A 13,644-nucleotide genomic window follows, 5' to 3' on the forward strand; every position below is an offset into this window, starting at 1 on the left:
CAAATACAGATAGAAAAGTTAGGTGTGTGTTTGAAGAAGCCACATGTTCACTCCCTCTGCAGTATTAAGTGCAGTTCTCATAAACAATAGTGGCAGGTTTGATGGTTTATTTACTTAATGACAGTGTAAAGATCACATGCTGGAATTTGATTCTGTTCTAGGAATAAAAATGTGCATATTGTAAACTCTTTTGACAAGCAGCTGATCTGAATTATTTTTATTTTATGTTTGTTTGTTTGTTTATTTTACTGAGCATGAGATTTAATGTGTTCATCATGTGTGTCTTTGCAGGGTGTTTAATATATTTTTGAGAATTACAGGATACCTGAAAGTATGTATAACTAAGAATAAGAATTGTGGAAAATAAAAACACAGTTTCCATCACACAATCAGGAAATAAATAAGCTCTACTGAAATAGTGCTCCATAATCAATTCTTGAGGTAGATGAGCTACAACAGCTAAAGACCACATCAGGTTTCATTCCTGTTCACCAAGAACAGAAATCTAAGACTACAGTAACAACCCTGTAAATGACATAATTTGGCCCAATGGCAAGAGCTGCTTACTTGGTTCACACTTAGCGTCTGGATTCCAAAAAGGTTTGAATCCCACAGGAGCCTCGCTTTATTGTTAACTTGACTTTGTGTAACCGAGTTCCTTTTACTCGGACCCCAGTCCATATGAGCAAGAAGGTCATACAGTTACAGAGTACAGTGAACCTCCATTGGCGCACATCAAGCTGACAAGGACGACCTGGCTCGTTGGTCTAGGGGTATGATTCTCGCTTTGGGTGCGAGAGGTCCCGGGTTCAAATCCCTGACGAGCCCGGATTTTTCATGGAATAGAGTGGTTGGAACAAAACTAATGGAAACTTGCACTGCTGGCTTGGTTCTCGCTTGGAAGCTTGTTTCTCCAGAGGTCCAAGAAGGTTCAAATCCCACTGTAATTACCTCTGAAAATTAAAGCTCCAACCTGGAGCCTCTCTCTGGAATACAGGGAGCGGGATGGAGAATGTCACACTTTGTCGAGACATGAACCTCTGAAATATTAATATAATAGAGTACAGAAAGACCTCAGAATATTGTCATTTTACTAACACCATTCATCATGATCACTGTTATATTCATGTGTCTGTGGCTTTCATTAGGTAAGTTAACATTGACCTTTTCAGAAAGGAGGGTAAAAGGTAAATCCCTATGCCACCACGTCTGTCTGCTAAAGTTGATGATAAAACTAAACAAGTGGATCTGATCATCTCCTCTGCTGCTTTTAATGTTTGATAATATACAATTAGAAGGTAATTTATTCATAATCACACTCTCTGGTATCACCCAGATGAGGATGGGTTCACATTTGAGTCTTCCTCATATCGTCTCAGGGAGTTTTTTCTTGCCGCTGTTGCCTCAGAGTTGCTCATTAGGGGTAAAGTTAATTTTCAACTTCGTAATTTCTATTCTGAATTTCTGTTTTTCTGTAAAGCTGCATTGAGACAATGTCCATTGCTAAAAGTGCTGTACAAATAAAAATGAAGTGAAGTGAATTTAATTACCTTTTGGGAACAGACACAGCAAATTTACTTATGAGAGATTTGGTTTAGGATCCAGTTTCCTATGATTTTCCACAGCAAATTATCATAATTATTTATAAATGTACAAATAATTTAAAAACCACACAAACAGATAAAGGCTTATAGTATTGTATAGATGATGAATCTTAAAATACAACACAGACATATTAATGACTCTACACTACAACTGCATCACTTCCTGGGTGTGTCCTTCTAGAGACGTGTAAAGTTCAGCACATACAGCACTATTATACAGAATCCTCACAGAGCTGTGTTCAGAAATGGATCAACTATACAACTTACTGTACATAGTGAGATACATACCACTGATTCTCACTCTAGTTACAGGTAATTCATTTTCATTTGTTAATCAACTGTATTAATAATTACAATGGATTTATAATCAGTTACTTAATTATATTAATTAATACCCATGTTTGTATTAACCTAGTAATTTCTTCAATCAGTATTTGTTTTACAAAAACTACTGATACACACTGATATATTCTTTATGTTACTTACAGTTTTGCTGATAAAACTGGACCAACAGATGAAGATGCCAACATTGTCAAGAAAGAAACAGAGACTGTTACTCTGAAATGTTCATATGAGTCAAGCAGTGAAGACATTTATCTTTACTGGTACAAACAATATCCTAACAGCGCACCACAGATTTTACTGTATAAAGGAGCATGGTCAGGACCTGATCAGAGAACTCTTGATGATCGTCAATTAGAGTTAAAAACAAGCAGAGACTCTACTGAACTTAATATCAGAGGACTAAAGCTCTCAGATTCTGCACTCTATCATTGTGCTCTTAGAGTAGAAGCACAGTGATACAGAGTCACTGAAAGGCTTTACAAAAACATCAAATAGCACATACACATACAAAAGGTTTCTAAAAACTACACCAACTTTTTATCAGTTAACCGCAGACATAAATAAAAAAATATGGCCACATGCAGTTGAAAGAAATTGTAAATGAAAACAAAGTGGGTTCAAACATGACAACTACACATTAATTACAATAAATTCACAAATCTAGATGTTTGCCATTGGGTCACATGTTGTTGCTGTCTATTTTTAATAAAACTTATTGACATTTTCTCTTGCATTTTCATTCATTATTTTTTTTGTTCATGTGTAATTATGCATGTACATCCTGGAAATGCGTGTTGCTTTGCAGGATGTGTGCTAAGGCAATGGCCTTTTACAAACAATCAGACCAGCTGTGGGTTTAATCATCCAGATTTATTCATATTAATTATCCAAATGTAGGGAAATGTGATCTGACTGAGTTTGTGGCATGTTTTTTGGTTTAAGATGAGAATTTTGAGTATTTCTGAAACTGTTCTGAACAGAATTTTTTGGGATTTTGATACACAACAGTCTATAAATAATCCCTCTTTACAATCACAGTGAAGAGAGAAGCATCTATAACAATAAAAGATGTCCAATCTTGATGTGGATGAGCTACAGGACATCAGGATCCTCTGCTGTCATTGAAGAGCAGGACTCTGAGGTTACACTGGAAACAGACTTACAGCAGAAGATTGGACAGTGACAGTATTCACAACTTCAGTTGAATACAAAACTGACAGATTCTAGCCTGAGCAACGAGGTGCAGACCGCATTTATCAAAGGATCCTGAAAAACAGAAATCTCTAAACTATATAATTTATTTGTTTTTAAACAGCAAACAGATTATTTTTGGGTTAGATTTGTATCATTTTCATAGGAAATCCTTGGACAGTTTAATGTTTTTTGTATTTCTTTAAATATTTTATTATTTTCCTATTTATTTCTTATTTTTCTATACTACTTGCTATGCTCTTCATTGTATTATATTTCAGTGCACTGTTGTTGAGAAGAGCACCCACAGTATCGTTGTACTCCTTATGTGCAATGACAATAAAATTTATTCTATTCTATTCTATTCTATTCTATTCAATATCAGCAAGCATGGCTTTGGTTGGAGCACAATTTCATTTCATTGTCTGTACCGCTTATCCGATCTATACTTGGGTCACGGGGAGCCTGTGCCTATCTCAGGCGTCATTGGGCATCAAGGCTGGATACACGCTGGACGGAGTGTTGGAGCACGATGTTATAGTTAATTAGAGGTTATAGGTTTTTATCAGAAATAAACAGAAATCAAGCCGATAGATAGTCGTGCAGTGTGAAAACAATGGTGACCCAACAACTTTGAAAATCTTGCAGTGTGAACTCAGCATTAAGGCTTCGCACTCAACCACACACCCCTGAAGGTGTGGGTGAAGGAACAACCATCTGCTGTCGTCGACCCAAAAGTTTGGCTGGCAGCGGTGGGATTCAAAACCACGCCTCCGAAGAGACTGGAGCCTTAATCCAGCGCCTTGGACCGCTCGGCCACGCTACCCAAAGACTCATGCCTTATAGACCTCTGTGGAGAGCACACTGACATACTGTCTGGGTGTGTGGTATGCAGGCTGCACAGATGAGGACAGACAAACTGAGCAGAGGGTGAAATACAGCTCAAAAAATCATCGGCTGCCCTCTGCCCTCCCTGGATGACATGTCCAGGTCCCGCTGCCTCAGCAAAATCAAGGCCATCACAGGAGACTCCTCACATCCTGCTCATCACTTGTCTGACCTGTTGCCATCTGGGTGGCGCTTCAGGTCAACAAAGTCTCACACCTGAGGTACTGAGATATTGAGAAGGGTTCAGTATTTATATTAACATATTTTTACATATGTTTCTTTATTGACATGCACAACCAATTATTACAACATTATTACAACAATACTAATTCTAACAAAGTCCTGAATATGTACAATATGGCTATATTTGTGGACACCTAACCATCACACCAGTATGTGGGCATTCTCCAAACTGCTGCACAATTGTAGGATGTCTTTATATTCTTACAAAAACATGTTCCAGCTCAATGAAGATGTTTATTACAAGTTTGGTGTGGAATAAAATGAGTTACCTGCACACAGCCTTGAACTCAAACCCACTCAACACTTTTGGGATGAATTAGAATTCTGACTGCACCCCAAGCCACACATGCCTGATGTTTTAGGGCTGTATGGACACATGGACATACAGTATCTCACAAAAGTGAGTACACCCCTCACGGTTTTGTAAATATTTTATTATATCTTTTCATGTGACAATACTGAAGAAACGACACTCTGCTCCAATGTAAAGTAGTGAGTGTACAGCCTGTATAACAGTGTAAATTTGCTGTCCCCTCAAAATAACTCAACACACAGCCATTAATGTCTAAACCGTTGGCAACAAAAGTGAATACACCCCTAAGTGGAAATGTCCAAATTGGGCCCAAAGTGTCAATATTTTGTGTGGCCACCATTATTTTCCAGCATTGCCTTAACCCTCTTGGGCATGGAGTTCACCAGAGCTACAGGTTGCCATATATTTACGAAAATGTGAGGGGTGTACTCACTTTTGTGAGATACTGTATATTGCCACCTACTGAACAATCATCTAATTTTTAATATTATTAGTGAATATTTTGCAACAAGTTTGAAGTAATATCTAAATAAAGCTAGTCTAAGTAGATTGATTGATAATGTTAAATTGACCCTAGGTGTGAATGGGTGAGCAAATGGCTGTGTGTGTGTGTGTGTGTGAAAGAGAGAGAGAGAGAGAGAGAGAGAGAGACAGAGAGAGAGAGAGAGAGAGCGAGAGAGAGAGAGAGAAAGAGAAACAATTATTTTTTTCAATTATATTTCTGCACATATATAAATTTGGTAAGTTAAAAAACAATTTTTTTTCGTGTTAAGGTTTTTCTCTTCAGTGAACACAAGATGGCGCAGTCACTTATCGTATTGTGGGTTAAGTTCTAGAGACACTACCACACAACCTGCTCACATTCTCTGAGATGATGGAAGCTACTTTTCACAGTAAAACCTTTGTGACATAGAGTTTACTTGTTCTTCTATCATACATACTGCTGATATAATATCCTAACCCCTGTCCTGGTTACTCTTAGTGCCTAAGATAATTTCAGAGATACCATTCTGATTAAACAACACAACTGTCCACTTAACACTAAACTGTCATAAGAATAAATACTCATCTAATGTCATTTCTGTGACAAGCAAAAGCACCTGCTGTGTCAGAAACACTGAAAACTGGAAACTTTTCTGTAAATCTGCATTTACTCTACTTTCTTTTCTTCTGATGCTATCATGAGTACAGGAAAGTTTTATTTTTCAGATTTACAACAAAACTTTATTTCCTGCTTTCAGTATGAGTTTACTTAAATGTCCTCTGGACAGGTTTCCCATATGAGGCTGAATGTAAAGCCAGGATGTTTCAGTAAGAATCAACAATCTGACAACAACATTGGTGACACTGTCATGTGATGCTGTGGGGTGGAGCAATTTTGAAGCTTTATGGTGTTAACATATTAGATTACAGAAAGATCTCCACTATTTTCACTGAGCTAAGACCAGTCATCATGTTCACTGTTATATTCATGTATCTGTGGCTTTCACTAGGTGAGTTAACATTGACTTTTTGTTATTGCAGAAATATTAACTATATTATATTAAATATTAGTCTGTGTGGTGATGCAGTGTGAAAATGCAGAGTGTGGGTCTGACTTAAGTATTTCCTGTTGATTATTTAAAGGTTAGAAACATTATGTTCTCTTCTCTATGACAGGTGACTCCATGGCAGATTCAATAGAGCCAGATTTCCCTCATAAAGCTGTAGATGAAGGTGATGATGTTACTCTGTCCTGCAAATACAAATCAAGCTTTACTACAGGAAACTACCTGCACTGGTACAAGCAATATCCAAAATCTAAACCAGAGTTCCTTCTTATTGTTGACCAAAAAGGAAATCTAATTTCCAACACTGACCCAAGAATGTCTGCTGAAGTCGATGATAAAACTAAACAAGTGGATCTGATCATCTCCTCTGCTGCTGTATCAGACTCTGCTCTATACTACTGTGCTCTGCAGCCCACAGTGACAGGAAATCCAGCTGCACTGTACAAAAACACTGACACGGTTTTGTTATATTGAAGGTAGATAAACTGCTTAAACTCAATAATTTACATTCCATCAAATCAGGAACTCTGCTAGTTTTTGACTCTCACAATTTTCAAGTGAAATAAACTCACAGCAGAATAAACTCATGAACAGGATATTATTATACATCAAATGTACATTAAATAATTGCTTAAATTGACTTTTGTTAGTTTTTTAAATGCATTTTCATAGTAAATATTTTACAGTAATTCATTACACATTTTTCAAAAATATACAAAAATGTATTTTGAAAAAAGTTCCAGTTTTACCAACTTAAATAAAAGAAAATTAAGTAAACCTAACTCTAGGAAACAATTCATTTTAACTATTTAAGTAACTATTTGCTATTATTTATACTGTGTTATAGTTTTTTTCACTCAAACAGAGGAAAAAAAAAGAACTTTATTAATTAAAACGTGTTTGTTTCCCCAAATTAATGTTTTTGTTGCTATGTTTATGTATTGTATTGTAATTGTTGTCATAATTAAAAATAATTAAAAAATAAATGTATGTACAACAGTCTGCCATAAGATCAGCAAACTTCCATGTATTTATTTTATTTTGCTCTCTTTTGGTCCTCATCATGAGGAGACTCTTGCAGAAGACTGAACAGGAGTTGTTTGTTCTCTGATATAACTGAGGATAGCTAGCTAGCAAGCTAACATTAGCTATGTCTGTTTATAACAGTAGCTTGCAGAGTCAAATGCTGCACTCATACAGTAGTTCAGAATTATCAGCTAACAAAAACACAAAACCTCTTGTTACCTATACAGCCTGAATACAAGTATAGCTTTTCTATTCCTTAGTTTTAAAAGTTAGTATCAAAGTTTATAGTATTGTCAGATATTGTGTCATTTGGTGTTAGATTCTAGAGACACAGCCCTGACCTCTAACTCCAAAAGATATGTTTAAGAGGTGAAGTCAGATGCAGTGGGTTGATCAGCAACAGTGGAATAGTTCTGTGTTGTATTAGTGACTCAGTTCACTGTCACTGATACTGTGAAGTGATGATCTGTGTAAAATTATGCTCCAACAGCATCACTTCCTGGGTGTGTCCTTCTAGAGACGTGTAAAGTTCAGCACATACAGCACTATTATACAGAATCCTCACAGAGCTGTGTTCAGAAATGGATCAACTATACAACTTACTGTACATAGTGAGATACATACCACTGATTCTCACTCTAGTTACAGGTAATTCATTTTCATTAGTTAATTCACTGTATTAACTAATAATTTGGATTTTAGAGTATAGAGTAATTTCCTAATTTGTCTGGTCAAAATTTGGTTTTAAAAAATGCTTTACAGTTTAATTTCTTAATGTTCTTATCAACAGGCATTTTTGCAGATAAAATTGAGCCAACAAATGAAGATTCCATCGTTGGGAAGGAAACAGAAAGTGTTACTCTGAAATGTTCATATGAGTCAAGCAGTGAAAATATTCGGCTTTACTGGTACAAACAATATCCTAACAGCGCACCACAGTTTTTACTGTATAAAGGCGCAAGGTCAGTTTCAGGACAGCGTAAACCCACTGATACTCGATTAGAGACAAAAACAAGCAGAGACTCTACTGAACTTACTATCAGAGGACTAAAGCTCTCAGATTCTGCACTCTATCATTGTGCTCTTCATGTAGCAGCACAGTGATACAGAGTCACTGAAAGGCTTTACAAAAACGTATAAACCAGTATAAATGAAGATTCTAAAACCACATCAAAGATCCTTCCTTTACCAACCTGTTATCAGATAACCACAGACACAAACAATGTTTGTGGTAATTCTGTGGTATAAATGAATAAATAAAAAAGTAGTAACTAAGCAAATAAACAAACAAACAAACATATTAATAAAAATTAATTGTGTTTAAAAAAGACAAACTACATATTAATCAAAGTAAAGTAAAGAATCTACAGTTTTATAATCAAAAAGCATTTTACAGATACTAACAGATTCATTGTGTTTGGTGTTGTAGGTGCATATGACAATTTAGCTTATTAACCTTTCTTACCAGTTTTGTCCATGATTCACTGTAATTAATGATAATTTATACATTTATAAGTAAGTAAACAAATAAATAAATAAACATTTACATGAATGTATTGATTCAATTGTGTGTCTCTTATGCATGTTTGTACAGATGCATGTTACTTTGTTGGATGTGAGCTAGAGCAAGTAGAGAGTATACAGAGAGTAGAAGGTTCAGTAAAAAGTTTAACTGCATGCACATTTGATTAATAAAGGTCAATGTTTCTTTTACTGTATATATACTAATACATGACTGTGAGATTAAGTATGTCTCTGACGTTTGAGCAATCCAACCTACTAACTGAGACACAGTTACCATCTCTATCATGCTGCTCTTTAATCTTTTACTGTTAATGCTTCTTCTAGGTATGTTCAACTTAATATTAGTTCTTATGACCAAGTTGGGACATGAAGTGTGAGAAATAGCACAGGGTTATATATATAGGAGGTAGAACAGAACATGTATGTGATGCCCCAGAGTTAACAGGAATGAGTCTCACAACACAGACCAAAAGACCAAAAATAACAAAACAGAAACAAACTGAGATTAGCTATCTAACCTAAACAAAAAGAAAAAAGAAAGAAATGAACATCTCCAACAAAAATGGCAGTCATAGCCCTCGTGCCAGTGAATACATACAACGTCTCAATATTTACATGTACAAAGAAAGATTATATACACAAGGCAGCAACGATTAACAAGAAGCAGATCAAACTTGTAGTCAAGGCAGGCAAAGGTCAAAATCAGAACAGTAAAACACAACACTGAATCTCTACACACACGCAAGCACAACACACCAAGTGAGCATTGAAGTTGGGGTTACTGGCTTCCATCCCAGCCTTGGCAGAAGTGTTAACTGCTGGAGCTGAAGCAGTAAGGAGGGCTAGAGTACAGAGGGGACCAACCTGAAGGACTAAACACATATAAGACAGAATATACAACACAACCTCACAGGATGTAACACTTCATATTAGTTCCAAGATGTTTTCATATTTCATTTACTTCATTTCTCTTTTTAGCACAGGGAGCACATCAATTCAAATGACTGAGCATCTTATATGCATTTTGATGAGAGGCTTCATGTGGATTAGACCTGACCTATTGACCTATTTAGAAAATGGGACATTTAGTCTACAGAACATAATTCCCAGGCTGTGACACAGATATGTTAATATGACGAATTACAATTTGCATTAATATGTGTATCATCACATAACTAAAATCCACAAAGAGTTCATTCATTAATCTTCAGTAAACACCTGACCAGGATCAAGGTGATGGTGATAGGGTCACTGTCACTATATTTAGTAAAAATCAGCCTTAAAAGATGTAAACAACATTCAATAAATTCTATTATGAAAATTCATGTGACAGAGCTTACATGACTATGAGTAAGTAAAAGTGGGTGGAGCTAGATGTGGTAAGATACAGTTTAGAAAGTTTCACAGAGATCCTGCCATTTATACCTACTGCAAGAGAGACACAACAGTCATGTTACTCTTCTTTATTTTCATAGTTGTTAAAAACATTGGTAAGTCATTTATATTATACACAAACTTTAGGTGAATGCTGGAGATTTGACCTGATACCTAAACATGATTCAGTTAAAAAAATTAACACCCTTAAGTAATGAATAATGTTTATGTTGTTGCAATGTTTTATAGCAGGTGCTGTTGACAGCAGCATTACACCAGAACAAACCATCATATCTTCAAGTGAAGGCAGCAACATCACACTGACCTGCACATATGATGACTCAGCTTACTCTCTCCACTGGTATCGACAAAAACCTCAATCAGGACCAGAGTTTCTTCTGCTGATTCAGAAATCTACAGATTATGTCACTAAAGCTGAACATCTTGACCCACGACTATCCACCAAACTTCACAAAACGAACAAGAAAGTAGATCTGGAGATCTTTCCTGCTGCAGTATCAGACTCTGCACTGTACTACTGCACCATGGAGCCCACAGTGACACAAAACTCAAACAGACTGTACAAAAAGTCAAGCTGCATGTTTTTCTCAGCAGGGGGAGATGTTTACCTGTTTCATTCAAATACAGTACTTTCTTAATTCTCAGACCTTGATGTTGATTTGCTTTGAAATCCAATAATGATCCTCTTACATATGTTGTTATTATTTATTGGTTGAATAATCAGAAAACAAATCCTTTAAAAGTAAATGTTAATCTTTAATCAGCTCTTGACTGATCACAAATAACATGCAACACATATATACAACATATATATATATTGGTGTTGCATGTTATTTGTCATCAGTCAAGAGCTGACAGCACAAGTTAGCAAGTTCACTAAAACACAAGGCCATGTTGAACAGAAAAGACTTCTCTGCTCAGTCTCCACAGCACTAAGTGCAGGTCTCATAGCCAGTGGTGGCAGCTTTTAGCCCACTGACTTTAGCTAGCTTAGTAAATGACAGTGTAAAAATTAAATGCCAGAAAAACCCCAAAATGCTATACTATTTCAGGAATAATGACATTAAATATTAATTCTGATGAACAGTTATTTCTGTGTGTATTGTGCTTGAGAATTGATGTATTTAACATATGTTTCTTTGGTCTTGAGTCTTGAATAATAAGAATGTCCAGTAGTCTGATGACCCAGTGTGCTTTTGACATTGATATTAATAGACTTCAGCACATAATTACTGTGGGTTTTGGGAATATGTCTGTTACCCTGTGAGACTCTGCATCTGCAGAACCTGTAAAAGAAAGCAAGTCTGTTTAGGAAACTTCTAAGTGAGAATTTTGTTTTGTTTTCCAACACAGAAATGGTCCTTTTAGGCATTTTTGTTAGCTTGTATCAATCAAGGCATATATTACCACTGCTATTTGTAACCTGTCATATGTCACAGTAAATGTTATGTATTAAGTTATTTCAGGAGTTGTTTGTTCTCTGACATAACTGTGAGAATAACTAGCTAGTAAGCTAACACTTGCTATGTCTGTTATAACAGTAGCTTGGAGAATCAAATGCTGCACTCATACAGTAGTTCAGAAATATCAGCTAACAAAAACACAAAACCTCTTGTTACCTATACAGCCTGAATACAAGTATAGCTTTTCTATTCCAATTTCTACTCGAAATAAAGTAGAAAAAACCTGGAAATGTGCTTAGTTTTAAAAGGTAGTATCAAAGTATAAAGTATTGTGAGTTATTGTGTCTTTTGCTATTAGAGTCCTGAGACACAGCCCTGACCTCTAACTCGAAAAGATATGTTTAAGAGGTGAAGTCAGATGCAGTGGTTTGATCAGCAACAGTGGAATAGTTCTGTGTTGTATTAGTGACTCAGTTCACTGTCACTGATACTGTGAAGTGATGATCTGTGTAAAATTATGCTCCAACAGCATCACTTCCTGGAATTTCCTGGAAAGTGGAATTTTTATCTAGTTTGTTTAACAGGGTTTTAGAGAGTGAGAAGATGCCTGAGGAATGGAGAAGAGGTGTAGAGAAGATCTTTAAGAATAAGAGTGATGTGCAGAGTTGCAGCAACTATAGGGGGATAAAGTTGATGAGCCATACAATGAATCTATGGGAAAGAGTAGTGGAAGCTAGGTTAAGGAAGGTAGTGGAAATATGTGAGCAGCAGTATGGCTTCATGCCCAGAAAGAGCACAACAGATGCAATTTTTGCTCTGAGAATGTTGATGGAGAAGTATAGGGATGGTCAGAGAGAGTTGCACTGTGTGTTTGTAGATTTGGAGAAAGCATATGACAGGGTGCCAAGAGAAGAGCTGTACATCAGAGGGACAGCTCATGTTGGACGTTTGGGGGACAAAGGTAGGGAGGCCAGATTAAGATGGTTTGGACATGTTCAGAGGAGGGAGAGTGAGTATATTGGTAGGAGAATGTTGGACATGGAGCTGCAAGGAAGGAGGAAAAGAGGAAGGCCAAAGAGGAGGTATATGGATGTAATGAATGAGGATATGAAGCTAGTAGGTGCAAGTGTTGAAGATGCAGAAGATAGGGATAGGTGGAGAGAGATGATTCACTGTGGAGACCCCTGAAGGGAAAAGCCGAAAGAAGAAGAAGAGGTTTCAAATATTATCTTGTGATTAATAATCAAGTATTTAAGAAAATCTAAAGAAATTTTGTGTGTTTACTTCCCTGTTAGGACAGGATGTACAACAAGACTTTCTTAATGGCCAATTCAGTGGAGTTGTTAAGTTTTACAGCTACTATCAACATCTGTTAAAAAAACATGGAAATGACAAATTCAGCAGTATTTGAAAGAGAAATATATGGGGGCTATGAAGACATAGGTATTTGTATAAATATTTCTTCCATATTCCAAAATCAGTGTCACACAGTGCAATCCCAAAAACCACCTACTAATGAAAGGAGAGAGAGAGAGAGAGAGAGAGAGAGACAGAGAGAGAGACCCAAAAACAAGTATTGTAACTTTTAATGTCAAAATATCACAGAAAAATTGAGTAAATGGTACGAGTGAATCCATTGCTTCTCAGAACCAGATTGTTTTATTAATACAAAAATATTTCTACAAGCTTTATATAAACAGTATTCAGAACAGCAGATCTGTCATGAATATACATAAATACAAGTAGGTGGAGCTAGAGGTGGAGATGTACATCAAATAGTAACACTGACATTCATTTCTAAAGCTAGAGGTTTGAACTAAACACTCAGGAAAACAATGTTGTTCCTCTTCGTGGTGTTTTTCACTCTTGCTGATGTTGGTAAGTCATATACACTGCACACAAAATATTATTTTTTCTAATTTATAAGACGTAATTTTCCATGTGAAATGTGTCATTTATGATTAAAATATCACAATATTGTTGTAATGTTTTTATAGCAGAGGCTGCTGACAATAACATTAAACCAGATCAAACCAATGTATTTTCAATGGAAGGCAGCAACATCTCACTGTCCTGCACATATACTGGATCAGTTGACAGACTCCACTGGTATCGACAAAAACCTGGATCAAGACCTGAGTTTCTGCTGCTGATTTATGAAA

At 36.2% G+C, this 13,644-nt stretch overlaps 2 non-coding genes across 2 annotated transcripts; one reads left to right on the forward strand and one right to left on the reverse strand.

The window, feature by feature from the left end:
• The first annotated feature begins 756 nt into the window (after positions 1-756).
• On the forward strand, positions 757-828 carry trnap-ugg (transfer RNA proline (anticodon UGG)). The gene has a single exon. It is a non-coding gene; the product is annotated as a tRNA-Pro (tRNA).
• Positions 829-3,884: 3,056 nt separating this feature from the next.
• trnal-aag (transfer RNA leucine (anticodon AAG)) lies at positions 3,885-3,966 on the reverse strand. The gene has a single exon. It is a non-coding gene; the product is annotated as a tRNA-Leu (tRNA).
• Positions 3,967-13,644: the final 9,678 nt, after the last annotated feature.

This window comes from Hemibagrus wyckioides, unplaced genomic scaffold, assembly GCF_019097595.1.
Source record: "Hemibagrus wyckioides isolate EC202008001 unplaced genomic scaffold, SWU_Hwy_1.0 Contig15, whole genome shotgun sequence".
Lineage (NCBI taxonomy): Eukaryota > Metazoa > Chordata > Actinopteri > Siluriformes > Bagridae > Hemibagrus > Hemibagrus wyckioides.